The 27,607-nt window shown below is 34.1% G+C and overlaps 1 protein-coding gene across 1 annotated transcript in view; it reads right to left on the bottom strand.

Moving 5' to 3' along the window:
• The window catches only part of Gp150 (leucine-rich repeat domain-containing glycoprotein 150), a 53,404-nt gene extending 27,193 nt beyond the window's left edge, over window positions 1-26,211 (bottom strand). Inside the window, exon 1 of the mRNA XM_072546815.1 lies at window positions 26,027-26,211. The gene's annotated coding sequence lies outside the window, so the exon portion shown is untranslated. The remainder of the gene's footprint in view (window positions 1-26,026) is intronic.
• Between the last annotated feature and the right edge of the window lie 1,396 nt (window positions 26,212-27,607).

Below are 27,607 nucleotides of genomic sequence, written 5' to 3'. Positions count from 1 at the left end.
TTTTGAGCTATTTATGGTTGAAAACAGCGAATTTTCATACGAATAACTCAACAAATATGTCTTTGATCGAAAAAGTATGCGAAATAAAAATGACATAAGGCAAGTAAAGATCGAGTAACATTACTTTGTAGCGATGCATCAGGAGATTGGATGTTGAAACCGCTTTTAATAAATAAATCTCTTAGACCAAGTGCTTTAAAAGGTAAATATTTAAAACAACTACCAGTGCATTGGATGGCTAACAAGAAAGCCTGGGTGACAATAGCTATTTTTACAGAATGGTTCAATAATTGCTTCGTGCCAGCAGTAGAAGCCAAGTGTACTGTGGAAAACGTGTGGAAGCAATTTTCTATTTTTGATTGTTATTCATGTTGCATCTGCTTCCGCTCAAATAAGACCAAGAACTTTAAATGCCTGTTGGAAAAAGGTTTGACCTGTATGTGTAACAAGGAATGCAACCATTCAAACATCGACACTATCAGATGAAATAATTAATTTGGCACATGAAATTGGCGGAGATGGTTTTAATAACTTTAGCCACGATGATATAGATGAAAAATTCAATTGAATAATTCAATAATTCAAATATTGCTTGTGGATGATGCATTAAGTGGCCATGATATAATTGAACAAACTTTAGATTTAATTTTAGATGGCGTCGTAAATCTAGAAGATGATAAAGATGAGGAAGAAAAACCAACCCCCTTGACTGCCAAATTAATTCGAGGTCTTCAATTTTGCAGTAAATTAGAAAATCATTTTCTTATTAATGACCCCAATTCTGAACGAGCGTTTAAATTACAACGTGAGCTGCAGAACTGCATGCCAGGATATCGTCAGCTACAAAAAAAAAAAAATGACTAGCACCATCATCGCAAAGTTTAATTACTGATTATATTGTCAGAAAAGGTACAAAACAGTAATTAGACCAGTGGTCACATATGGATGTGAAACGTGGACCTTCTCAACCACTGATGAAAATCAACTGAGAATATTTGAGCGCAAAATACTAAGGAAGATATTTGGACCAACCCAACTAAACTGGCTTGGTCACCTAGAAACAATGCCAGATAATCGAGCTGTAAAAGTAGTCCAGAGATGGAAGCCCCAAGGAAACAGAACAAGAGGAAGGCCCCGTAAAAGATGGATAGACGACGTAGAGAGGGATCTTAAAACCATGAACATCAGGCAGTGGCGAAGGAAAGTATCCGACAAGGCAGAATGGAAGAATATTGTTAAGCAGGCCAAGACTCACAAAGGGTTGTAGCGCCATTAGAAGAAAGAAGAAGAAGAATTGTCACAAAAGGAAGAGCTACACAGAGTGTAAAGTTTGTGAAAATCCATCGCCTTTACCGCAAATATCTATTGCAGAGACGATGAAGATGATTTTGAGCCACTTCGCAATCGGTGCAAACCGTTATCAGATAGCGATAATGATTAAAAATGTAAATGTAAAACTATATGTACCTATTACTTTCCCCATAAAATAAAATTAATTAAGTTTTGAATACAACATAATGACGGTATTAGATTTTTGTTTCGATACAGGGCAGCGACAAGCCGCTTATACGTATTTCGACCTCTTTAGGTCTCCTCAGAGCGGTATAGTCTCTGCTCTGAATCGAAACAAAATCTATCCCGTCGTAGACCAATAGTTATCTAAATAACTATTTACGGACGTAACTACATCATCATCATCACGTAGTGCTACAACCCTGGGTGGGTCTTGGCTGACTGTACAACTTTTTTCCAATTTGTTCGGTCTTCCATCAAGCTAGGGTCAATGGAATGTTTATTTTCCGGAGATCTGCTTGGATGTTATCTCTCCATCGCATTCTGGGACGTCCGAGTGGTCTTTTGCCTGTGAGAATCTCCTCCCATACCAGTTTTACAAGTCTCTCGTTATGCAGTCTGTGCACGTGGCCTGCCCATCTTAGTCGCTGTGATTTAATTTCTTGGACAATATCGGCGTCATTGTAGAGTACTTTTAATTCGATATTGGTTCTGATCTTATACTGGTTTGTGGTGATGTCAATGTGAGGTCCGAAAATTTTTCTAAGTATTTTTCGTTCAAAGCGTCTGAGCTTTTTTTCGTTTGCTTTGGTCATGGTCCACGTTTCGCATCCGTATGTTATTACAGGTCTGACGATGGATTTATGGACGTAACTACGCCATCTAATAACAAAAAGAGAAATCATACGATTTCTACCTGGTGAAACCGAATTCAAATTTTTACCATTGTGCCTTCTAAAACGTGCAAAGCAAACAGCTTGATAAATTACTCGGCAAGGGAATCTAAAAATTGTATTCCACCTGCCGTTCATCATGGTCAAAATTCGTAGTGAATTCAGTTTCTGGTACTCCAAACGGAGTAAAGAAATAAAACATAATGACGGTATTAGATTTTTGTTTCGATACAGGGCAGCGGCAAGACGCTTATACGTATTCGACCTCTTTAGATATCTCAGAGCGGTATAGCCTCTGCTCTGAATCGAAGTTTTTGAATACAAGTTTTTTTTAAGCTTTTGTATGAATTTCTTTCAGATATTCAAAATAATTTATCATGCAGCCTATTTCTTTTAATTTCTGCAAACTTTTTTTGTTTTTGTTTTCGTTTTATGTAATTTTAGAAGGCTACAAAACGTATTACTACTTTTTCGAGGCAAGTAATGTCTTTTTTTATGAGATTTTTTTATTTTTACTTTTCTTTGTAACCTATCGACCGCATAAAACGAAACCTTACTGTACAACAATTTTGCAACTATTATAAAAATGGTGAAACTAAGATAAGAATTTGTCATAAAGGCATTGTCGGGTGATATTAAAACGAACATTATCACAACTTAATTGAGACAGAGAAAGCGAGATTTTTGAGATACCAAATGAACATAGAAGAAACTTACAAATATAGAGGAAAATATGACATTTTTGTTATAGATGTATACAGATACAAAAGGAATGAAAAGATAAAAATCAAAGCTATAGGGGAAAATTTTGATTAAAGAATCCTACAGCCTATTTGCTGCTGCCGTAATCCTAGCATACAAAAACGAAGAAAACCAAAAATAAAAACGTATAGATTTCTGAAAATTAAATAAAATCGCTATTCCGCAATGCTCAATCACAATCCTTTCTGCTAATATTTCTCTACTTTAGACATTATTTCAGCATTTTGGTCAATTCTTATGACAATACAAGACGAGGAAACTGTCTTTGTAACGCAGTTAGGTCATTTCTAATGGACTTGTTTAACTTTTGTTTTGAAAATAACTCCGGCAATTATTAAAGAAATTTTGCAATATTGTAAGAACATATAAACTTTTATTTAAAAAAATTAAGAACAAATAATATCCAATTAAAATCCAAAAATTTTATATAAATATGTATAAACGGAATAATGTAGTTAAATAATCAACTGTTCATAAAGATTTTCCCAACAGCAGACGCTAATAATTGTGAAAATAGTTCCAACACATTCATACAAATAATAATTGTGTTTCTGTTACTTGAGTCGAACGGTGTGGAATTTAATATGACCGTGAAAATTGTAGCAGGTGTAATGTCTGTCAAGAGTAATTTCAATGTGTGCATAATTAAATTTTTTACACAACCAGTTGCTGCAAGAACATTTTTTAGTTAGAAAACTGTCTAAATTTTGTTTCTCGTAGTTGCAATTTGAAAATTTCATGAAATAATTTGTTAAATTTAGTCCTAAATTGCATTTGACAAAAATACCACAAAGAAACAGATTGTATAATAGACGATGTTTGAAAACAAACAGTTAAGATTACTACTAAAATAGTAAACAGTGGATAATTCTTGGCAGAATTCGCAAGGTCAACAGTGAATGATGGACTACATAATAACAAATAGAGAAACCAAGCCAAAGCTCGACGTAAGAGCTTTAACATTGCTAAATATAGGGTCAGATGACAAACTAGTAAAGGGTAAATTTCTATTAAAATACCGCGAATCAAGAAAAAGCCGTCCAAATACTCTGAAAAATTAAACTGGTCCCTAGGAGACCAAAATATAACATGGGTTTATAAAAACACACTTAGAAGCAAAGTTTAAGCACTCAGTAAAAAGGGGACAAAATTTAAACAGTAGTTTTTTGAAAAAAAAATCCCAAATCACTAATTAAGGCATTTTTTCAACAAAAAATTGCAAATAACTCTAAGAAATCATTTTTCGAAAAATTACCGAGATAGAAAAAGTTTTTATTTCGATGAGACAAGCCTAAAAAATTCAATATACTCGAAGCGATTCGGGAAATTGTTTTGTTGTCAAAGTTATTTGTTAATAAGAATTTCCGGCCCACTTGGAAAAATACATTTGAACTTGAAAAAAATATAAAATTGCCGGATTATGATCTGCTTATATGGGGTAAAACGCTCGCCTATTAGTACACAGGACACTTGCACACAATGAACGGCAAAATACCTTTTAAACGAATATGGGAAGCAAGATTGACAAAAACAAGAACAGGAACAAGTCAAGAGACTTGGGAAAATTTGGTTAAAAGCATATTGAAGACTCAGTGCAACACGTATATATATATATATATATATATATATATATATATATATATATATATATATATATATATATATATATATATAATTTACTACAACACATTTTCAAAAAGCTTTTCTAAAAAAATATTTTCATTAGAACAAGTACCTTTGGCTTCTTTATTAAAAATATATCATCTACATACCCCAATCATTCTGTGGGTTTTAAATAAACAAAACTCGATTAATATTATTTGTTGAAAATAGTCCATACATATATTTCTAAAAACTACACTCAATGCTACATAAGCTGTTGACTCTACTAATATATTCTATCGTCTAAAGTTATTATTATTTTTAAGAAGGTGCTAGATCCTCTGATAATCACGAAACCGCAACCTCATTTAATAATTTATTGTTTAGAATAACCTTTCGGAATGCAAACAGTCGGAAATTCTGCAACCAAACAATTTCGCAATTGCTAATAATATACATATTTACACACCGTGAATTCCGATTAAAAGGAGCCATTTTAATCACATCAGTTGGAGTTTGACAATGAAAACACGACAATCGTTAAATGTGGTTTTCAGGATGACATTGCTGAATAAATTTAACACTGTGTCAACTAACCTTTCCTCCGGAACTTCAAATAGTTCCTTTAGCAACTGGCACAGCGCAACAGGTAAGTTTAAGCAGAGTTTCGCTAAAGAAGAACCTAGTACTCGTTTTATCGGACTAGGACCATTCTATCACAAGAAGATATCCAGAAACTAGAAAAAGACCTTCGTGCATGTAGGGGAAAGGATGAGGTAGTTGGTTCAATGATTTAAAAGCAAATATTTGTAAAAATAAATCTCGAAGGACCAGCGACCAATAGGTCACAAAATTGCGGATCAGTAATAGTCTAGTGAAATTGAAAATGGAATAATTAAAATGAGGTTTCCGGTAGAAAAAATTTTATTTTATGGCTTACATAAATAAATAACAATATCGAAATTGCCAACAAATCCTTTTTAAATAATAATAAAATATGTAAATGTTCTTAGAATACACAAATGTTCATATTAAGTGTTCTTAAAATTAAACAAATGAAATGTGTAGAGCAAAAAAGTTTAGTTGTATATCCGGCAACCCTGTAGTTTGTCGAACCGGCATTTATTAAGAATGACACAAAAAACGCTCATATGGTATTCATTGATCTCGAGAAAGCATAGAGATAGAGTGATTTTCTCGAGAGATTCTGTGGTGGTCACTTAATAAGAAAGGAGTCCCCGGTGAATATGTTAAGATTGTAGAAATGTACGACGGAGTAACGACTAGTGTTAGGACAGTGAAACATTTCATGTAAAGTTGGATTACACCAACGCCCCAAGTCTTCATTTCTCATTAGTTTTGGATCAGGTAACTGCGAAACATTGAAGACACATGACACGAGTTTTCACAAAAACGTTTCTGGATAACATCTTTGTAAAATTAGCAGAGTGGACAGAACAAATGCAGATTCTGTGGAAATGTCTATGCGATGAATCCATCCACTTGGACTTGCTCCTTCCGCACATAAATCTCATAACATTTCAACCATTTAAAATGGGAATGATAATTGAGTGAGCCCTTAGTTCTATTCCCTGTCCAACTCAGTAATATTCAATAATTAATTGAATAAAAAAAGAAATATAAGTGTAAAAGGACTTCTGCTCTTGATGCAAGGGAACAACTACATAGACTAAGTACATAACAAGTACTTAAACGAACAACACTTTTGGAATGGAATAGAAAATTCAAAAAGAGTCAAATTATTATTATTTAAGTGTAAAATCGATAAAAACCTAATACAACAGAATTCTAGTACATGAAAGAAACATAATAATAGACATTTCAAAAATATTTGCCATTCATGACACACTGGGACATGACTCAGATTGAAATACAAATGGCATACCTTTTGGACAAAGCGTCTTAGGAATTATGCCAAACATGGAGTCGAAATAGCCGTGTTGGGTGACTTACACAGCTATTGACAGTTTTGTCATCGTCAAAATGCTAAAAATGTTTGTCATATAGACACCTGCAAATGACTCAGACGCAAACACAAAAGACATACCTTTTAATACATCACCCTAGGAATTAGACAACAAAAAATGGAAACGAAATATCTTTTTAGGTGTCTAAACTTAGCGGAAAAATATTAAAACTGTCTGTGAATAAAAATGGAAAAGTACATACGCAATCATACAATGACTCAAAAACAAATCTACTAATTACCATTAATTTACAACACATATTTCATGTGTTGATTTGTAAACTCATTTCATTGTTTATTTCGTTTACGTATGAGAAAGATTCGCCGATTTCTTCTTCCAAGTTATCTAAGAAGGCCTGGATTTAGTTTTTGTTTCAATAAAAACAAATTGTATACTATTTTCAAAGAAACATGTCGAGGATAAACCAAACCTCACTCTTGAGAATCAAAATCTTTCCTATACAAACGAAATAAAATTCCTAGGAATGATATTTGATCAACAGTTAAATTGATAAAGTCATATTCAGCAGTTAGTTCTTTCATGTCGAAATGGCCTTAATTTGTTAAAGTACCTAGCTCGCGGGGTGCAGAGTTGTGTTATAGAGGTAGCACCTTTTATCGGAACGACCACATCGAGCGTCATAGACGGGAGATGGTTCTTGATAACTGGTCCTCATAAGACAGCTAACTCTCACTTATGGCTCCACGTGCCACACCCCGGGCAACTGCATTGGTCTGCAGGCTAAACTAAGTGAGGGTAGCCAGATATGGCGAAAATTCCACCGAGCGATTGCCGGTATAAGCAATCCCACACTTACTGGCCAACGGCTTCGGGCGGATGAGTTGGTAAGTGGAAGGGCACTCTTTTGTCCTAGTGCTAAGAAATTGGCACCAAAGGCGAATGAATCAAGTAAATGGTCAACGGCATAAGGATGCAGAAGGCAAGGAGAAACCACTGCATTAAAGATCCAATTGGATATCTCTAGTACAATTATCATGGCAATGAGTACTAAAGGGAAAAAAGAAACTGATCATGGGAATCGGAGCCCAAGATCCGGCAGGGGAGGAACAGACAAGGACTACCAGGTCGTTAACCGGCGAAATCCTTGTCAAACTTTGAAACAAGACAAACTAAACTTATCAAAAACAAAAATAGGTACGTGGAACGTCAAAAGCATGTATCAACCTGGTAAAATGCATAACATCCTTCAGGAAATGGGAAGACTTAATATAAATATATTAGGAGTAAGCGAAACATGGTGGCCTAACTGAGGATATCTTTCAACAAAAACCGGTACCTTATATTATTCGGGAAACACTGATAACCAACATAGACGTGGAGTAGCAATTATTGTCGATACAGAGGTCAACAAGTCAATAGAGGGCTTTGTCCCAATCTCAGAAAGAGTGATGCTACTACAAATAAGGACATCACACACAAAACTAAATCTGATCCAGGTATATGCGCCAACGACGGATGCAACAGAAGATGAAGTAGAAATATTCTACCAACAAATTGAAGATGCACTGAAAATGACAAAGAACAGAGAAATCACGGTAGTTATGGGCGATTTCAATGCAAAAGTCGGCAAAGGAAGAGCTGGAACAGTAATGGGAGACCAAGGACTAGGGGAACGTAACGATAGAGGCGATCGTCTAATACAATTCTGCCAAGAACAAAGTCTAATAATCACAAACACGTTCTTTAAATTACCAATGAGACGGTTATATACATGGCGCTCACCAGCAGATAAACCGGAAAAAGTTGTAAGAAACCAAATCGACTATATAATGATTAAAGAGAGATATCGTAACACCATCAAATCAGTTAAAACATATCCAGGAGCAGATGTCGCATCAGACCATAACCCACTAATCGCTAATGTCACGCTTAAGCTTAAACGTATAAGAAAACCACAAAGAACTCCAAAATTAGATGTTAGAAAACTGAAAGAAGTTGACATAAAAATCAAACTTCAACAGAAAATATATGAAAACATTGATAAATTAGATACTAACCCTTACGAGATAAACGAACAATGGGAAACACTAAAAAAACTGCCTCCTCGCTCCATGCAAAGAGATATTAAAAGAACCGACACGAAAGAAAGACAATTGGATGACCGACGAGATACTCGGCATGATGGAACAACGAAGACAAGCCAAGAACAAAGACAGTCACAATTACAAAATCATTAACAACAAAATCAGAAAAAAGATAAGAGAGACAAAACAAACTTACTATGAGGAAAAATGTAAAGAGATAGAGGATCTTCAGAACAAATACGACCTATTCAACATACATAAAAAGGTTAAAGAAATGGCAGGACTGCAAAAAAGAAACCACAATACAACTCTTTTAGATAAAAATGGAAATACTATGATAACGACTGACGAAAAACTAAAACGATGGGAAGAGTATATGGGAGAGCACTTCGACGACGAAAGAGGAAACCCACAAGACTTGTCTTTTGAGGACAGAGAAACAAGTGCAGAAATTACAAAGGAAGAAATAATGTATGCACTAAAGAACACCAGAAACGGAAAAAGCCCGGGGCCAGATCAACTGCCTATTGATATCCTTAAAATAATAGAAAATGTGTACATTGATGTCCTCTTAAAGCTTTTTAATAAAATTTATCAATCGGGTGACATACCCAACGAATGGTTGACCTCAACATTCATTTGTCTCCCAAAAAAGAAAAATGCTAGAGAATGCACCGACCACCGTACCATAAGCCTGATGTCTCACACACTTAAATTGTTTTTAAAGATCATTCATAAACGCATTTACAAAACACTTGATATGGATATTGAAGAAACTCAATTTGGATTCCGTAATGGCGTAGGTACCCGTGAAGCTCTATTTGCATTCAACGTACTAATCCAGAGATGCTTGGATGTGAACCAAGATATGTACGTCTGTTTCATAGACTACAACAAAGCTTTCGACAAAGTCCGCCACAAAGAGCTAATGGACATCCTCAAAGCAAAACAAATACAACACAATGACCTTCGAATTATAACAAATCTATATTATAAACAGCAGGCACACGTACGCATTAATGAACACAAATCAGAAGAGTTCGAAGTTAAAAGAGGAGTGCGACAGGGGTGTGTATTGTCACCACTACTATTCAATGCATACTCTGAAGAAATTATGAAAAGAGCTCTTGAGGGAGAAACAGCAGGAATCAAGGTCAATGGAACACCAATTAACAACATTAGATATGCGGACGATACTATCATTATAACAGACAACCTCCGAGACCTCCAAAAGCTAATGAACAAGATAGTTGAGTATGGAGAGGAATATGGATTATCAATAAACACCAAGAAAACCAAATTTATGAGGATATCAAAAACCCAAAATAATGGTGAAAGCCTGACAATTAACGGTAGTGTTTTAGAACAAGTTGAAAACTACCACTATCTTGGCACAATAATTAATCACACAAACGATTACTCCAAAGAAATCAAAGTTCGAATAGAGAAAGCACGTACAAACTTCAATAAAATGAGAAAGGTACTTTGTGCAAGAGAACTGAAATTGGACTTGAGAGTTAGGCTGGCAAGGTGCTATATTTTCTCGACTCTGCTTTATGGGATAGAAGCATGGACACTTAACGCGTCGACTGCTAAAAAGTTGGAAGCATTTGAAATGTGGGTGTATAGAAGAATCTTGAAGATATCATGGACCGAGCATGTGACAAACAACGAAGTCATGAGAAGAATCAACAAAAGAATGGAAGTATTGGAAACCATCAAGACACGAAAGCTGCAATACCTGGGGCATGTTATGCGTAATGAGAGATACAACCTACTTCAATTGATTATACAAGGGAAAATCCAGGGCAAGAGAAGTGTAGGAAGAAGAAGAATCTCATGGTTGCGTAACTTGAGGGAATGGTACGGATGCACATCAATTGAACTATTCAGAGCAGCAGCATCTAAGATCAGAATAGCCATGATGATTGCCAACCTCCGTCGCGGAGATGGCACGTGAAGAAGAAGACCTAGCTCACAGAACTTGGGGTGCTGATGGTAAAACACTGCTCATGTTATGTAGATCCTTAATTCGTACCAAGGTGGATTACGGATGTGTAGCATATGCATCTGTCAAACCTTTGGATACGTTACATAACACCGTCCTAAGGATTATAATTGGGGCATACAGAACAACTTCGATAAATAGCATACAAGCCGAAATAGGTGAACCCACGCTAAAGCTTCGTAGACAGCTGTTAACCCTAAAATACGCTTCTAACATACATGTAAATAAAAGAATTCCAATAAATAATATTTTAAACATATCTATGATGAATGACTCATCAAATTTTAATCTTCCATATTCCCGCATAATCCATCATGCAATGAAACTACTTAACTGGAAGTAATTTTCGCAATTTTTACCCTTATATCAATACAAAAATATATTTTATGCCCACCTTGGATTGTAAAAATTCCAATACTCAACTGTAGTTTATTACAATTCCAAAAAATAGCACTAACCCCAATTTTCATACTGTAGCATTTGAAAATTCTTTGGATATGTATTGAAATCCCCTCGTATTTGTTAAAGTATCAAAGAACACTCTTAGTGTATTTCATTTCCCATTCGTACGTATTAAAAAACCGAATTCTTCCAATTCATCTTTACGTCGCCGAAGTTAATGTAAACCATTTCATAGTTTGTTTATATTTCACAAGATGCGTATTTTGTCGGTATTCCTTGATCGAAGCCTCTTTTAGTATATTCTGCGTTTCAAATAAATATTCCAGTTTATATGTTTTGTTTATGCTAAGTTAACCGAATGAATTTAAAAGAATATTAGATCACTCTCGCTAAAGCGGCTGTCGGCTAGAGTCGCTTATAGTGTTAATCAAAACTGTTTCTTCGAATTTGTATTGTTTCCTGTTTTGTTCCTTGTCTTGGAAATGTAGTATGCAGTAGCAGTTAAATGTTTGGTATTGAGCAGTTTTACAACAGTTTTTGAAGTTTTGTTTGTTATTGAGCATGTTTACAACAGTTTTACAACAGCCTCATGTTGTCATTGTGCTGTGCCTGTTCCAGTCTTTGAAGGAGACGAGTTTTCCAGGTTTGTGTTCCAGCCGGTCCTGGCTTCCGCCAGCATCTTCTTATCCCTGATCGTCATCCCAGATCTGCCCCCAGTATAATTCCAGCATGATTCCAGTTCCCGACCCCAGACATGCAGAGTGAAATTTAGTGAAATTTAAGGTAACTTTTTGTGTTCAATGTTAAAGTCAAGATAGACATTTTTTTAAATAATAATTGCTTTCATTATTTAAAAAGATAATTTTTTATTTGCCACAGTTTATAGTCCAGTAACATTTGTAAGTTTTTGTAGCATCTCCCGAGTTTGTAAATGAATAGAACACATGTAAGTTTTTCTTTGTTATTTTTATATTTACTTTTGTGACTGTCTTTATGTATTATCTGTATTTTTGAAACTGTTTGTGGTGAGATACAATAAATGTTTAATTTTTGTAAACCATTTTGTTTGTTTATCTTGACTGACTCTCCAACCCCATTTTTTGAGTTTCATTTGAAAAGATATATTTTTTATGTTTAATAATTATTTCAATACAACCAGCTGTTGTAATGGTTATAATCTGGCACCTCGAAGCGGCGTCCTTTTTAAATTGCTAGAGGTATTTCCTGTTTCCTTTTGTTTTGTTTGTCCCAAGAGATTCACGTTAGTACCCCTTTGTTTCATTTTTTTGCAGTAGCCCCAATCCAAACCCCTGCCATTTACTTATCCACGACCCCACCTCTCCTAACAAACCCTGAGTGCCGTTCGCATACGTTTCTGAAATGGAACTGGGCGGGCCATGTAGCGAGAATGCACGACTCACGATGGACGAGCAAAATTACAAATTGTAAAGAATGGAGGAATTTAAGGGAGGCCTATGTCTAGCAGTTGACGTGATAAATGAAGGCTGGATGATAATGATGATGAGAGCCGCTATAACTTCAGTGCATAAGACTTTGAGATCTTGATTCTCTGCTGTTTGTAAATATCTTCGGGTGATGTTCTGGCTGATCGCTGAAGAGACTGGCAGTATTCTTTTTATCTGTTGAGGATATTTGATTTCTTTGTTAGTATTTGCCTTTGTTCACCTTTAATCAAAAAGCTGAAATTTCGAGGAATTTGCGTGATTTTTATGAATAGGTCTCTTGGCTACTGTCATTGTGCTTCTCGATCTCGTGACATATCCCCTTCATGCAATAATTGTGTTTATCATTTTGGCAAATTTTTTTGAGTTTACTTTGTTGGTTGTTTTCTTGTTGTTGTTCGCCGTTTTTTAGACCTTTTTGGGTTTTCTCTGGACTTCATTTCCTAATAATTGGTGGCGAAAGACACAATCATCATCATCAATTAGTCTCTAACGTCCACTGCTGAACATAGGCCTCTCGCATGCTTTTCTACTTAGTCCGATTTTGCACCATCTGAATCCAATTTGTAGTCAGTCTTTTTATGTCATCTGCCCATCTCGTTTAGGGTCGACCTCTATTTCTGTTAGCTTGTATTAGGGGTCTCCATCCAAAATTCTTTTTGTCCACCGGTCATCAACTGATCTTGCTACATGACCTGCCCAGTTCCACTTTAGTGTTATTATCCTTTCAATAACGTCTGCTACTCCTGATCTTTTGCGTATAGTAGCATTGGGTATTCTATCACTTAGAAAAATCCTTAACATTATTCTCTTCATTGCCCTTTCCACAACTTGTAGTTTACTCACTGTGGTTCTTGTGAGTGTTAGGGTTTCTGCGCTGTAGGTCATCACTGGCAAAATGCACTGATTAAATACTTTTCTTTTTACACACATTGGAATATTAGACCTAAAAATATCCTTCATCTTTCCAAATGCAGCTCAAGCGAGGTTTATTCTTCTTTTCAGTTTGTTTGGTTGTCTCCACTTATTCTGATCTCATGGCCCAAGTATTTATAGGCTCAATATCTTTGTCTTCTACTGAGATGTTTTTGTTGTGGACTAAATTTGTCATAAATTGTATTTTTGAACAATTTATTTTAAGACCAACTCTTTTTGTGGCAGTATGGAGTTCTTGGAGCATTATCTGTGCCTGATCAAAGCTGTCTGCAATAACAACGATATCATCTGCAAATTTAAGGTTATTTAAAAATTTTCCATCTACATTGATGCCCTTTTCGTTCCAATCTATTGTTTTACAAGCGTATTCTAGCAAAGTTGTAAATAATTTAGGACACATTATGTTGTCTCCTTGCCGAACGCCTCTTTCAATACGAAAGGTCCCAGTATCTTCATTAAGTCTTACACAGGCTGTGAAAGACACAATACAGCTTACGTAATTTGATACCATTCAAGATCGTTGATCAGCTGAACGAAAACTTCTACTATATATAGGCATACTATATAAAGAACACATCATCTTCTGTTTTAAATCTACCTTTCGAAATTAATGAGGTGGGTATGTGGTTTATGTTTTACATAGAATCAACATTTGTTAAAGATACAGAAACTTTAAAGTCGCGTTCGAAGCTTCCTCGAAGTAACGCACAAACTTATTTTCATGACGTATCATGGTCTCAATGTCCAAAAAAACTGTTTGCGATGTTTATGGTGTTTAAATTATTTCTGAAAAACCGCGATAACTAGGAAGAATATAAATAAGTAGGAAACATTTACAATTAAAAACCACTTTTTATAAATATTCAATGCACTTCCACCGTAAACGACTTGGATGACTCACGTCAACATTTTGTTCAAGGTTATTTTTCACTCGACAAACTCCAGTAAACGATATTGTTTAAATTTGGTCAAATTTGTAGAATTTGAAAACCACTCGCTTTTGTTTGGCTGTTCTTTCTATTTTGACAAGATTTTATGTGTGGTATTTTGTGGAAAAATGTTTTTTACAAACTTTTTTTTTTATTTCTAAGTTGTTCTGTAAGTTACTTAGTTATTAACCATAAACGACAATCATTCTTTACCACAATATGTTTTAATAAAGGTTTTTTTCGTACTATTTTCGTTATAAAAAGTAATTTTTAACATTTATTTGTGATTTCAATAATTTTTGGTGATAGATAATCAATCAGACAAGTGTAAGCAGAGTTAAACATAAACAAGTAATAGATTAGTGACGAAATGTTTTGGCAGAAATTATTTAAACAATGTTTTTAAATAAATTTCAAAAATCACCTTTTTTTGCTCCGGAGATCGTTTTTTAAAATTTTTGTGTCATTTTAAACAAAAAGGTGTGGTGTAATTTTTTCTCTAAAGTTGGTAGTTTTTGAGTTACAAGCGATTTAAAATATAAAAAATGAAAAAATACACATTTTCGAGACTTGAAGTGCCTATTGAAGTTTAAACAGTCTGTTTCAAGATTCTTAAGATTATCGGAGCTTATTTAAATTTAAACTCGATGTTTAAGGGCATAGACGCAAAATGTCGCCTGTCAAAATATTTAACTTGTTTTAAATGTATTCATTTTTTTCGAATCCTGAGAAAACTAATTTTTAAAATTAGTTTTCTCTAGAAAACTAAAGTATTTTTGAAAAATTTAAACGCAGAATGAAAGATTACATTATTAACGTGGGCCGACAGTCCCTTAGAATAACCAAAAAGTTTCTTTTGAATGAAATATTTGAAATTACAAGTCACACTAAATTTTGTCTTTTCTTTTCAGCCCTGTGACTTATTAGAATAACCATTATAGAAATTTTCAGGGACTTTCGGCCCTCGATAATAACGTAATCTTTCATTATGTGTTTAAATTTTCAAAATATACTTAATACTTTTCTCAGGATTAAAAAAAAATGAATGCATTTAAAACACATTGAACATTTATTAAAATTTTGTAAGAATAGTACACAATAAATTTCAAAATAAACTACTTCTAATAAATTAGAAAATTTTAATACATGTCAATATTTGTTGGTAATTTTTCGCGTATAAGTGAGATGAAACTCCAGGGCCTGGAAACATGGACACTGAACTAGTGAACATAGACCAGACATCCTGTTAGAAATACTATACGAGACATTTTTAATAAATGTTTAATTGAAGGCCAAGACATTTCTACATTGTAATCTACCAAATAAAGTCTCCATGAAAAGAAAAGGATAGTTACAAAGAAAATACGACCTTAAACAGGGATGCTGTCTGTCCCTTACTTTATTCGAAATCTATATTCAAAAGGCATTACAGAAATGGAGACACAAATGTTGAGGTATGGGAATCAAAGTTTGCGAAAGCAATCAATATCAATTTTGTTCCATCAACGCCTTCCAGTGCAAACAAGACGTAATAGCTGTTTCGTTTGATATCGAAAAAGCATTCGATTTAACGTAAGAGAAAATGGCAAAATCTCTAGGACTTTCAAACAAACTAATGGCGTTCCCCAAGGGTCGGTATTGAGTCCTACACTCTTTATACTTGTTATAAACGATATATGTAAAAAAAATGAGCTTCCAGTCACGTTTGCACTCTACGCAGGTGATGTAATAATTTTCTGCCGAGGAAAAGACACTGTTGCCACTTGCAAACTGCTACAGAATGCGACTGACCAATTGTTTGAATGGACTTCAGTAAGCGGATTTACCCTTTCTTTTCTGTTGAAAAGACAAAAATTATTAAGTTTTCTCGCAGGACAGCCAGTACTGTAAATCCTAAAATTACCATAAATGGTACTTGTCTACCTGCAGTAGAGTATACGGATTTTAGGACTCACATTCGACAGTAAACTTACTTGGAAATGCCATTTAAAAGATCTCAAAACTAAGTGCATGACAAATCTTAACATACTAAAAACTCTGTCCAATCATCATTGGGATGCAGACGAAGACTTTTTACTTTAGATTTATAGATGTCTTATTCGTTCTAAAATAGACTACTGCAGTTTCATGTATGTCAGCCAGCCCATCAGATTTAAAACTTCTTAAATCTGTACACAACACTGCACTTCGAATCTGCCTTGGAGCCTTCAGGTCGAGCCCCGCAGAGAGTTTATACAGAGAAGCTAATGAACTTCCCCTCTGGCTACGTCGCCAGCAACTCCTTTTAAAATATTCGTCTCTAATCTCAGCTAATACCGAAAATCCAGCCCATAAATTACTAAGTAATGACCTTTTAAACTCTCCTTCTCCTATTAAACTTCAATATATGCCACAGTATCTCTCACCACATCTGAATAACATCGATCTTTCAGCCACAACTCCCATATAAATATCACGTAAACCTCCCTGGAATAAAATAAAAGCAGATTTTAATTTCACGTTAACTAATTAGGATAAGCATCAGACAAATCCACAATTTCTAAGGCAAACCTTTAAAGAATTAATTGCTAACGACAGATTTGAGCAAATTGTATACATAGATACTTCTAAGAGTCCTATAGCTGTTGGATGTGCTGTAACTTCAAACACACTTTTAATCATATCTTGTAATCTCCCGCTCTTCTGCTGCATACAAACTGCTGACTTATTCTCTCTTCTCCAAGCTACAAACTTACTATCACCAGAATATAAAAAAGTAGCAATATGTACAGACTCTTTAGCTTATATCTACTCTTTCAAAAGTATGTACATGGTACATCCTTTGGTTCAAACTATTCAAAACTCTTTCGATAGTTTAATCTCACTGGGAGTATCCATAACCATGATCTAAATTCCGTCTCATGTAGGAATCCCTCGTAGCAAACTAGCCGACCTCTTTGCAAAACAAGCCGCATCTTCTAATATGGAGACTGAACACATTCAATTACATACAGATTTACAGTCGTATTTTAAAAATATCATCCAAATGTCTTGGCCAGATCACTGAAATAAAATCCCTTCCAAGCTTCATAATATCCGTCCCACCGTTAAAAAGCTTGAGTTTCCTTCCATGACACAAAAAAACAAAATCTTAATTCGCCGACTTATAATCGGCCATACAAGACTAACTCGAACATTTAATGACTTCCCCAGATCCACCTACATGTACACACAGTGGTAATATTCTATCTGTTGAACATCTTCTCGTAGACTGTTCTCTCTATTTCAACAACAACAGAAAAAATAATCTTTTGAGTCGAAACCTACAAAATATTCTCAGCTCACCAGATCAATTTCAAAACCTTATTAATTTCCTCTCTCAAACCAGGCTTTATCAGGAAATTTAGAAGAAAAAACGTAGTTTAGAATTTGATATTGCATAATTGTACCAATATTTAATGTATTTCTTTATCGATTGTAATGTTACTGTATATTCTTGTAATGTATGTAATAAAATTGTACATGTATGAGTGACCTACGCTGTAGAGACACGTAAAATTAAATAAAAAAATATTTGTTGTATCGGAATAAATCATTTTTGTTGTGTTTTTGTCTCAAAATTGCCTAATTTTTGTATGTTTGTTTTTAAACAATTTTATCTGTATAATTTTTGTTTATAAGTTTTAATTTTTAGTAAGTTAACATCTCTATAATTCGAGGGTGTTTTCTTATCACCCTTGCTATACATACGAATGGTCTTTTCCTTTATGAAAAATGAAGTGCGACAACTTGTACTCTCCCGTATTTCCAGTAATTCGTTGGAATTCTGTCTTTGAAACTTTTCCTTTAAATTAATTTAAAAAAAAGTCAAAATCATCTAATTATTCCTGTACAGAGGTACAATTGTTGTCATTAATTTTAATTGCCATATGTTTATATTATAAAGTCCAAACCATTTAATTGTGACTTCATTTTATCTATAATGTGTTGTACATAAAGATAGAGATGTTCCGATCAATAAATTTACCATTAAACGAAACAATTCATCATTAACTTTGATTTTTGTTTTATAAACAAATAGATTCAACATCATGTTTGTATGAAATTAAGCGACGATTGATTGTAATGAAAATTGCATTTAAAACTACTGTTTGATGTTTGGATTTCCACTCCGGAAATCGTTTTCAAAAGAACTGTGCGATTTTTAAAAAATTATGCGAAAAGTAACCTCAAGCAGTTGTTAAAAGGGTTATATTTTACAAATCTGACGATTGACTTACTCGGCCTCGAACTTGTAGGCAAACTATGCTTTTATTTGAAAAAATCTGACGAATCTTGGAGCACGCCATGATCCACAAGAGATTGTCGAGTCAAGGATGATTTTAGGACTCGAATACGGAGACCCAAAGGAGTTTTCCGCTCACCAAGGTAATTTTTAAATCTGGGAAAAGTATTTCTAGCTACTGGTACTCGTACCTTCACTGCTTCGTCGCAGATCCGCTTACTGTTTAAAGGTAGCTCCAAGATATTTATTTCTCAACTCTGCCTGTAAGTTGGTTGATTATTTTTAACTATGGTTGCATATGCGATTGTCTGCTGATTATCATTAATTTCGTTTTTGTGATTTTATAATGTCGAGACCATATTCCTCCCCCACTGTATTAAAATTATTTACTATATCTTGTAATTCTTCTGCTGTTATCTGCTGACAGCTGTATCATCAGCATATCGCAAATTATTTATGGGAATTCCATTTACTTTGATACCTTTTTCATTCTGCAAGTGGGAAGACCTTTTCCTCATATCTTTTTCATCCTCATATCTTTTCCATCAAGGCTTTTTTAAGATTAAGTATATTAAAACAATTACAAATACCTCACAAAACATTAGGAAAAATATAAGGAAATAAACGAAGAATAGCTTTTAAGGCATTCAAGCATGCCATCAAGCAGTAAAAAACAAGCATGCAGTTTCGCAGAAATGTTTATAAAGCAACTCCTGATTAAGCAGGAAAGTGTATGAAAAAACATAAGCAAAAAGATGACGCAAAAGAAAAAGAAAGGAAATATTTTACAGGAAAATAATAGATAACAGAATATATGCTCACGAGGGAGATCAGAAAATTCTAAAACGAAACCCAACAAAAAATTCAAGAGTTCATTCCAGGAACAGCTATCATAAAATTGTTCAACTCGATTCCTTTTGCAAAATTGCAATTACAAGTATGATGAGCATTCTATACGTATATATTTCCTGAATGATAGCATCCCTATCTTCTGGTTGGTCATCTTAGAAGTATACTTATTTGCCCGGTAGGTGTTTATTGTTGTAATCGCTGGAGGACTGCAAAAGCTAGCTGATAGTAAATAAATTTGTACAGACAAAAGGAATCCCGGATAAGGAAACATATTTATGAAAACGGCTTGACATTGTAAAAATATTTCAGAGAACTCTATAAAAGTTGACGAACCAGCGACAAACCGGAATACAAAACAGAAGAAAGATACATCGACAAACGAACAGAAGTAGTGGCAAGAATGAAGACACTTTAAAGAACTATCACAAGGAACTGATGGAATGCTGAATGGAGTGGTGAAACATGGAGGCTAGGAACTCGCAAAATGCCTCAGAATCTTGTTTCAACAAAATTTTAGACAGAATGAGATACCAAAGTGCTGGCATACCAGTATTACAATTGCGATTTTTAAGAAAGGTCAAAGAACATTTCAGGACAACTACAGAGGAATAACTCTCTCAAATACGACAATGAAGCTATTCACAAGTATAAATTGGAACTACAAATAGAGGTCAAAGAAGAACAACAAAATTTCAGAAAGGTTAGGTCGACGACGGACGCTGTATTCATTATGAAACAAATGAAAGAAAAGTCAATAGAATACAACCAGCCAGCACATGTATGCTTCGTGGATCTAAGAAAACATTTAATAGAGTCAAACTTAACGATATATTACAGAAACTGAGGCAAAAAAGAATCCAGGCAAACATCTTGGAAATCATAAGACAACGTAAATTCAAATAATCGACATCACTACGGCCAACATACCAACCTCAGAGAAAATCAAAAGGGGTGTTTGAATAAAACCTTCCACCTATATATTTTCCCAGATCTTGTGATCATACGAATTAAATTTCTTTCTTCACTGCCTTCACTTCACTTTCTTCACTCAAACGTTTTATTTGGCTATTTTACATACAACTACAGTGGAACTTGGATATTACGGCCTCGGTAGTTACGTCATCTCAGTTGTAACGTCAATTTTTAATAGGTTCGGTCAAAAACTATTCGATAACATTATTAAAAACCCGGTTTTACCAGCTAAAAATTAAGTATGCCTCGTCTATATCGTCATACAATTTTACAGTAGGTTGTTGTTTTTAATTTTATGAAGAATAAAGTGCAATGCGTTTCCGGCTTTACCATTGTTCCTTCCAAGAATGTGAGACAGCCCGATTATCCCTTCTGTGTACAGTTATGTGACCTTGACAATTCTATGATTTCTCATTTATCAGTACCATCCTCTAACAGTCAAATTTTCTGTTTCAGAACAGTCAGTTTAAGAAATTTTCGCTACCGTGAAATTGTGTTGGGCTTGTTTTGTTTTTAGATTTTAATTTAGTAATTAACTTTTTATTTTTTAATATGACAAGTTGCAGTACTAAAAGGAAGGCTTTGCCTATTAAAGATAAAGTGCATGTTTTAAGAGCATTTGAAAGTGGTCGAAAAATTGCTGATGTATTTCGGCAATTTGGACCTGTCGACTCAATCCTAAAAAACAAGGACAAAAGTTTAAAAGCCTTTGATGAGGAGGGAGAAAATGTTAAAAATATTAGAAAGTGCATTCGTGGTGATGTAGATTCAGCTCTACTCAAATGGTTCAAGCAGTGTCGCAGTTTTGATATTCCTGTGTCCGGACCACTTTTAAAGGAGAAAGCTACAGAGTTCAATCATATGCTCTAACGGCTGGCTAGATCGGTTTAAAGTCCGGACCTCAATTTCGTTCGCGAAAATTGTTGGAGAGGCAAAATGTGTGAACGAGAACGTGACAGGTGATTGGTAACAAAACACGTGGCCACAACTAAGGCAACCATACAAGGATGAAGATATTTTCAAAGGCGATGAAACTGGTGTCTTTTACAAATTAACGCCAGATAAAACTATAAATTTCAAAAATCAAAAATGTGTCGGTGGAAATCTTTCAAAACAAAGAGTCACGGCTTTTGTTTGTGCAAACATGACAGGTACAGAGAAAAGAAAGCTTTTGGTTATTGGGAAAAGTTTACATCCTAAACTACACAGCCAACAAAAAAGCGTGGATGACTTCTGCTACTCTTAAAGAAGAATTGAGAAAATAGGACAAGCAACTCTCTTCAAAAAAAAAAAAAATTCTCTTTCATAAGAAGTTTAAAGTGCCATTATCGGGAACAGCTTTTGAAAAGAATGATTTTTTGTATGGACAATGGGGAACCCATGAACATTACCATCCTTGATGCAGCTCAATTTGTAAGTCAGTGACAATTTGTAAGTGCTTTCGTCAAGCTAAATTGTCTGTAGTTTCTCCCAATGTTCAGGATGTTGACGAGGATGACGAAATGCCTTTTTCAGAGTGGATACAAAAATTGAATGTAAACTAGAGAGAGTTTGGAACTGATAAAGAAATTGTGGAACAAGTGCAACATGTGGAAATGGATGTTAATGAAGATAATGAAGAAGAAGAAGACGGCGTTGATTGTCCTACAATCCAAGAAGGAATGAGAGCTGTTGAGACCATATCCAGGTTTTACCAGTTCAGGGAGGCATCCACAACTACCAAAGAAGCAGCTCAGATTATTAAGGGCACTACAGACAAATTTTATTTTTCGGAAAAGGTTGTGCAGAAGAAAATAACTGACTTTTTTCAGCATTAGGGAACTTTTTCATAAAAAATGTACATGATATGTTTTATTTCTTAATTTTTTTATCCTAAATGCAGCTGTAATAAAATTTTGCCTCGTTAAAATTTCATTTTTTTCTACCTCTCTTATAACGTCACTCTGATATAGCGTCATTTTTTTACTGGACCCTTCAATTCAATGACGCTATAACCCAGTTCCACTGTACTTATATTCTTAAGAAATCTTAAAACATTCTTATCTTTTGTAAAATGCCTTGAAACGTAATGGAACGTGGTAAGTCGGTTATCAAAAAGCGTAGGTGAAATTGAAGTGTAATGAGCAATTTATTTTCAAATAATAATAAATGTTATTAAACAAACAAATCATTGATAGGATCAAAGGTTGTTTTGGCAACATATAAATAAAGTTTTGCGTGTATAGCTTATGTCCTTAATAAACTATATAAATACTTTCTTGATTCAGTTTACTTATGTCTAGTATTAATCGAAAATTATTTATTAATAATATTACCATGTGTTTGATTGGATATACTTTTCCAGTAAAAGTTATGGTCGCGACGCGGACGATGCTGTTTGGCACTGCCCCAACCGGCGTATTTTGTAGCTTATGACAATGTCGCTGGTTTTTGTTTTTATAAATGATTTAAGTACTTAAGTAAGATTAAGGGGGAATAATACTACAACTCCCTACTGACAGAAGCAAGACCACGTTGCGAAATAAATTAAAGAGACTTAGACGTTAAACAGACGAACCTTAAAGGAAAAGAAAAACGGGAAAGCCAGAGGACCTGGAAACATCTCCATTGAATTAATAAAGTTTGGACTGTCAGTACTAATAGAATTGTTGGCGGAGATCTTTATTAATTGTCTAATCAAACAAGAAAATAGTCCAGAATATTGGAGCTTGGCGTGTATAAGCTCTATCCACAAAAAAGAATTTAGGCGGTAGCTAGAACAAATATCAATAGTCAGTGTAATCCAAAAAAAGAAATCCTATCAAGAATCGAACAAGCAAGCAAAGCATTCATGAGCATGAAAACATTTTTTACAAGATCAGACCTTAATCTGCAGCTTAGAATCCGAATGATCAGATGTTACGTTTGTTCTGTCTTACTGTAAAAAAAGTCTGGCTGTGAAAGTTGGACAATGGACTCTGAAATAGAAAAAAGAATAGATGCCTTTGAGATGTATATATACAGACGAATGTTGAGAATTCCATGGGTACAAAGAGTTACTAATGTTGAGGTACTTCGTCGCATGTGTAAACAAAAAGAATAATCAAAGAGAGGAAAATGCAATACTTGGGTCATGTGTTGAGAGGCGAAAGATATGAATTACTTCATACTGGAAGGAAAAGTACAGGGCAAAATATCAGTAGGAAGACGCCAGAACTCATGGCTGAAAGACCTGAGGAGATGGTTCGACCGCTTATCCGCAGAAATCTTTCGCGCAGCAGTTTCCAAAACTACAATTGCCATTTGGATCGCCAACCTTCGAAAGGAGACGGCGCCATGAGGAGAAGTGGCTAGAATAAGGGCCTAATAGGCCTATGGGCCATTCTTCCGGAGAACACGGAATTGAACTCTTTATGTTGTTCTCTGTCAGTCTACCAATTTTTTCTACGATATTACGGTTTTTAACGTTGGTGCAACAATTATTTAGTGAAGTGTTGGACAGCTTAGAAAGATATGTGCCTTTAAATCAACTCTGTTTTGGTGAATTTCTGACAATGTGCTTGAGGTTATATTTTAAACTGTAAGTGTATTTTAAAGCAATGGCTAATCCTAAAACTATTTTAGATAAAGCGGTGTAAAAAAGAAAACTGTTCAGAAAGACCATTCTAAACAAAACGTGGCAGAGTCGAGACAGAGTGGACATGAGTATGTGTCAAAATTTACGGGAAAAAATGAAGAGTAAGGTATTTTCTGTTGTTCGTAAGTGTTGTGTAGAAAAATGTTTTGCAAAAATAACTTCGCAATATCAAAAGCGTTTATTTGACTCTTTTTATGATAATGGTTAAAAAAAAAGAACAAGACATTCTTCTAGCAGGTTGTATGGCATTATGGGAGCCTCCAGAAAGGTGTAGAAAGATAGAAAATCCCAAAATTAGCAGACAGCATCACTGGAAATACAAGCTTAAAACTTCTGGTTGTGATGTACCCGTGTGCCGTTCCTTTTTTGTTGACGTAAATCAAGTAGGAGTGAAGCGTGTAAGAATAATGCAGAAAAAAATTGTTGAGAAAACTCCACAACGGATCGAAAATTCTTAAAACTACAACACTTAAACAATGAAAATGTTGGTTCGCCTTAGGCATGGATGTTAAATCTGTGGATGCTTATTTCCCAAAATACACTTTTAGCAGATAGGCCCTTCTTCTAGCCACCGCCTCAATTACAAAAGTTAGTCATGTCTGAAGAATTGCCCAAATAAGATATTAAAATTATTATAGGCGACGCCAATGCAAAGATATATATATATATATATATATATATATATATATATATATATATATATATATATATATATATATATATATATAAACAACAAGGGATACTAATGACAATGGCCAAAGATTGCCCAAAAGTAACAATCTTGCTTTGCCAAGTTTTTTTTAATGCTGTTTTGGATATTTGTGGTAACATTTAATTATTGAATTTTATGACGTAATTAACAAATGACGGCAATTGTTTTGCTAGTACTTTACAACATTCTACATTAATACAGTTAACGACAGGAAGAAGCAAAGAACAAAGAGAAGTCGGCACCACGCGTGTTCTTGGTCACGAAGTCAAAAGGTTATAAAATATATGGGCTATTGTTTTAAACTGAGGACGAAAGATAAATAATTAATGAAGGAATGAATTAAACAGAAAAATATTTTATTGTGACAAGTACATACGTCAAACTTTTAAGTTGCTATTAAGTAATTAATACCAGGTACTACTATCTACTAGTACTATTACTATTATAGCTTAGGAATACCTATTTTACCTTTATTATGCAACTATTATTCTAAAAAAAGTGATGAATCTTAAAAAACGAGGCTATAGAGATAAAGTTTTTGTAACATTGACATTATTTAGTAATGTTCTATCGTCTCAGTTAAAAAAATATTGGAATTTAATGGAAATGTTTAAAGTATAAAAACAAAAAACTAATGAAAGTGACTAGAAGACTAGATGGTAGAAAGTGAGCTGACTAGAAACAATAAATTTTTTGCATCATTCAATGAAACAGTTTATTGGGGTCACTTTGGAACTGTTGTCATTTTTCTAGGAATATCCAGCAGCGGATTTTTTGGTTGTTAGGCGTAGCAATCTCACTCGCAATAAAGATAAAGGTGAACTTTAAAGGGTAACAACCTATTTACTTCATATCGACTACACGTGATCATGTGATCCTTAGGTACAACCATTTGTTGTATTTTAGGCAATAAACAACGCGAAGAAAAGTATTCAAATAAAAAAATAGTGAGTTAAACATTTAATTTACAAAATTCTGACCAATTTTCTGCTTATCAAGGGGTACATAATTCATTAAAAACCGTACTCGTGTGTAAGATAGATAACAAAGGTAGATAACGTTAGAGAACTCAAACCGATATTTTCACGATTACAAGTAAGCTGCTTAAAGATAAAGAAAAGATAAACATCAGCTTACAAAAGAATGACTTTAGTTTAAAAAAATATGTCCACCCAACCTTGACTACCTGTTGCGCATTAATACAACTAACCACTATAAAACGTAAAAGTAAATAATTATACCAAAGAATGTACCTAATAAATATCAATAAAATAACACTTGAAACTTACCTTAATTTACAATCCCTAACAAAACTTTAATCACTAAAAGGTACTACTTAATCACTTCGTTCACCAATAATGGTTAGGAGTTTTACCTGTACCACTTACACACAGGCAGGTAAACTTTCCCACTACTTTTGTGTCGTATTCCTTTCTGAATTGCTCACTAGAGGCAGCACCGTAGACAGCGAACGTTTAACAAATCTGATGAACTGCTTGACCTTTTTACTAAGGTTCGCTAATGGTCGGTTTCTGGGTACCGCCCTCTCTTGGTTCCCCGACTGAAAAATGTTTCATCTGAGCGTTTTTGTGAACGTGAAACGTAGACGGGTTTTTGTTTTACAGGGTTCTATGATTCACAAAGTCTTCCATGGAGCCCGCTGTTTTAATATTCATGAAGAAGGGATAAATTGTTGAAAACCATAAAATATTTATAATTTTTACGTAAATTAAATTTAAACAAGAATTTATTTTTCAACTATCAAACATATACCAACAACCTCAAGAATTTTGGAACGAATTTGAAATTCAATTCAAAGAAATTTGTAGAAATAACGATGATAAAAATGGATCACAGAATAGATCTTAAACTTGATCAGATGTTATTGGAGAGTGCGGCACTATATCAAATAAGAAAACACGCTATTAGATTGATTCTGACAAATTATTAATTTTTGATGAGTAACAATAACCAATAAAAACAATTGCTTATATAGGTATGTTTATATTATGATAACTTGCTGTGTTAGTTCATTGTGCATAGAAAAAAGAGAATCTGTGACTGCATATTTTATTAATAATAAAGTAATCAATAATTATATTATCTCAGAAACAAAATAAATAAATTATACCAGCCATTAATCAACTTCAGTTTTTGTCATCATTGCTACACCAAAACCTATAGCGTAACAGGTCCGTATTTAGACTAAACAAATGGTGATTAAAAAAGAACCTTTATCTTATTCAGTTGAAAGTTGAAAACAATAAAAAGCAATCTATATAGACGAAGGTGTCCTAAAATGACATACTTTTTATTTGAGACATTTTTTGCAGATACCATTCGAAAAATTGTACTGAAACAAATGTAACACATTCCTTTAAACATGTTTTATTCATATACTTAAACAAAAACATCTCATCTCTATAAAAAACTTGTGGAAAAGTATTTTTTTAAAAACCTTACACTATATATGTCATTTTACAAACATCTGTCATGTAAAACGATGCAGTCATGGGGTGTAAAATGACATATATGCTCACAACAAATGGTAAAAATCGTACCAACAAAAAAACATAAAAATATAGGTAGGTAAATTAACAAAACAAGAAATCAGTATTGGCAAAGCTCATAAATAAACTTTTTCACAATGTGTCCAATTATTGCATTTTGTGCAACTAATCCAACACTCCCTAGACCGAGAATTTCTACATAAATCGTGGGTGTAAAAACAAGCCACATAAAAAAAAATAAAAAATCTGAAAAAGCTGAAGAAAAAATCATCTTCGGCTGCAAACAAGTCTTCTTCACTTTCTGTTTGTGCAGTGGATTACTTAAAATGTTCCTTTTAAATCGATGAACATTCTCATGTC

Source organism: Diabrotica undecimpunctata, chromosome 10, assembly GCF_040954645.1.
Source record: "Diabrotica undecimpunctata isolate CICGRU chromosome 10, icDiaUnde3, whole genome shotgun sequence".
Taxonomy (NCBI): Eukaryota; Metazoa; Arthropoda; class Insecta; order Coleoptera; family Chrysomelidae; genus Diabrotica; species Diabrotica undecimpunctata.
This window is presented reverse-complemented; position numbering and strand designations above follow the sequence as displayed.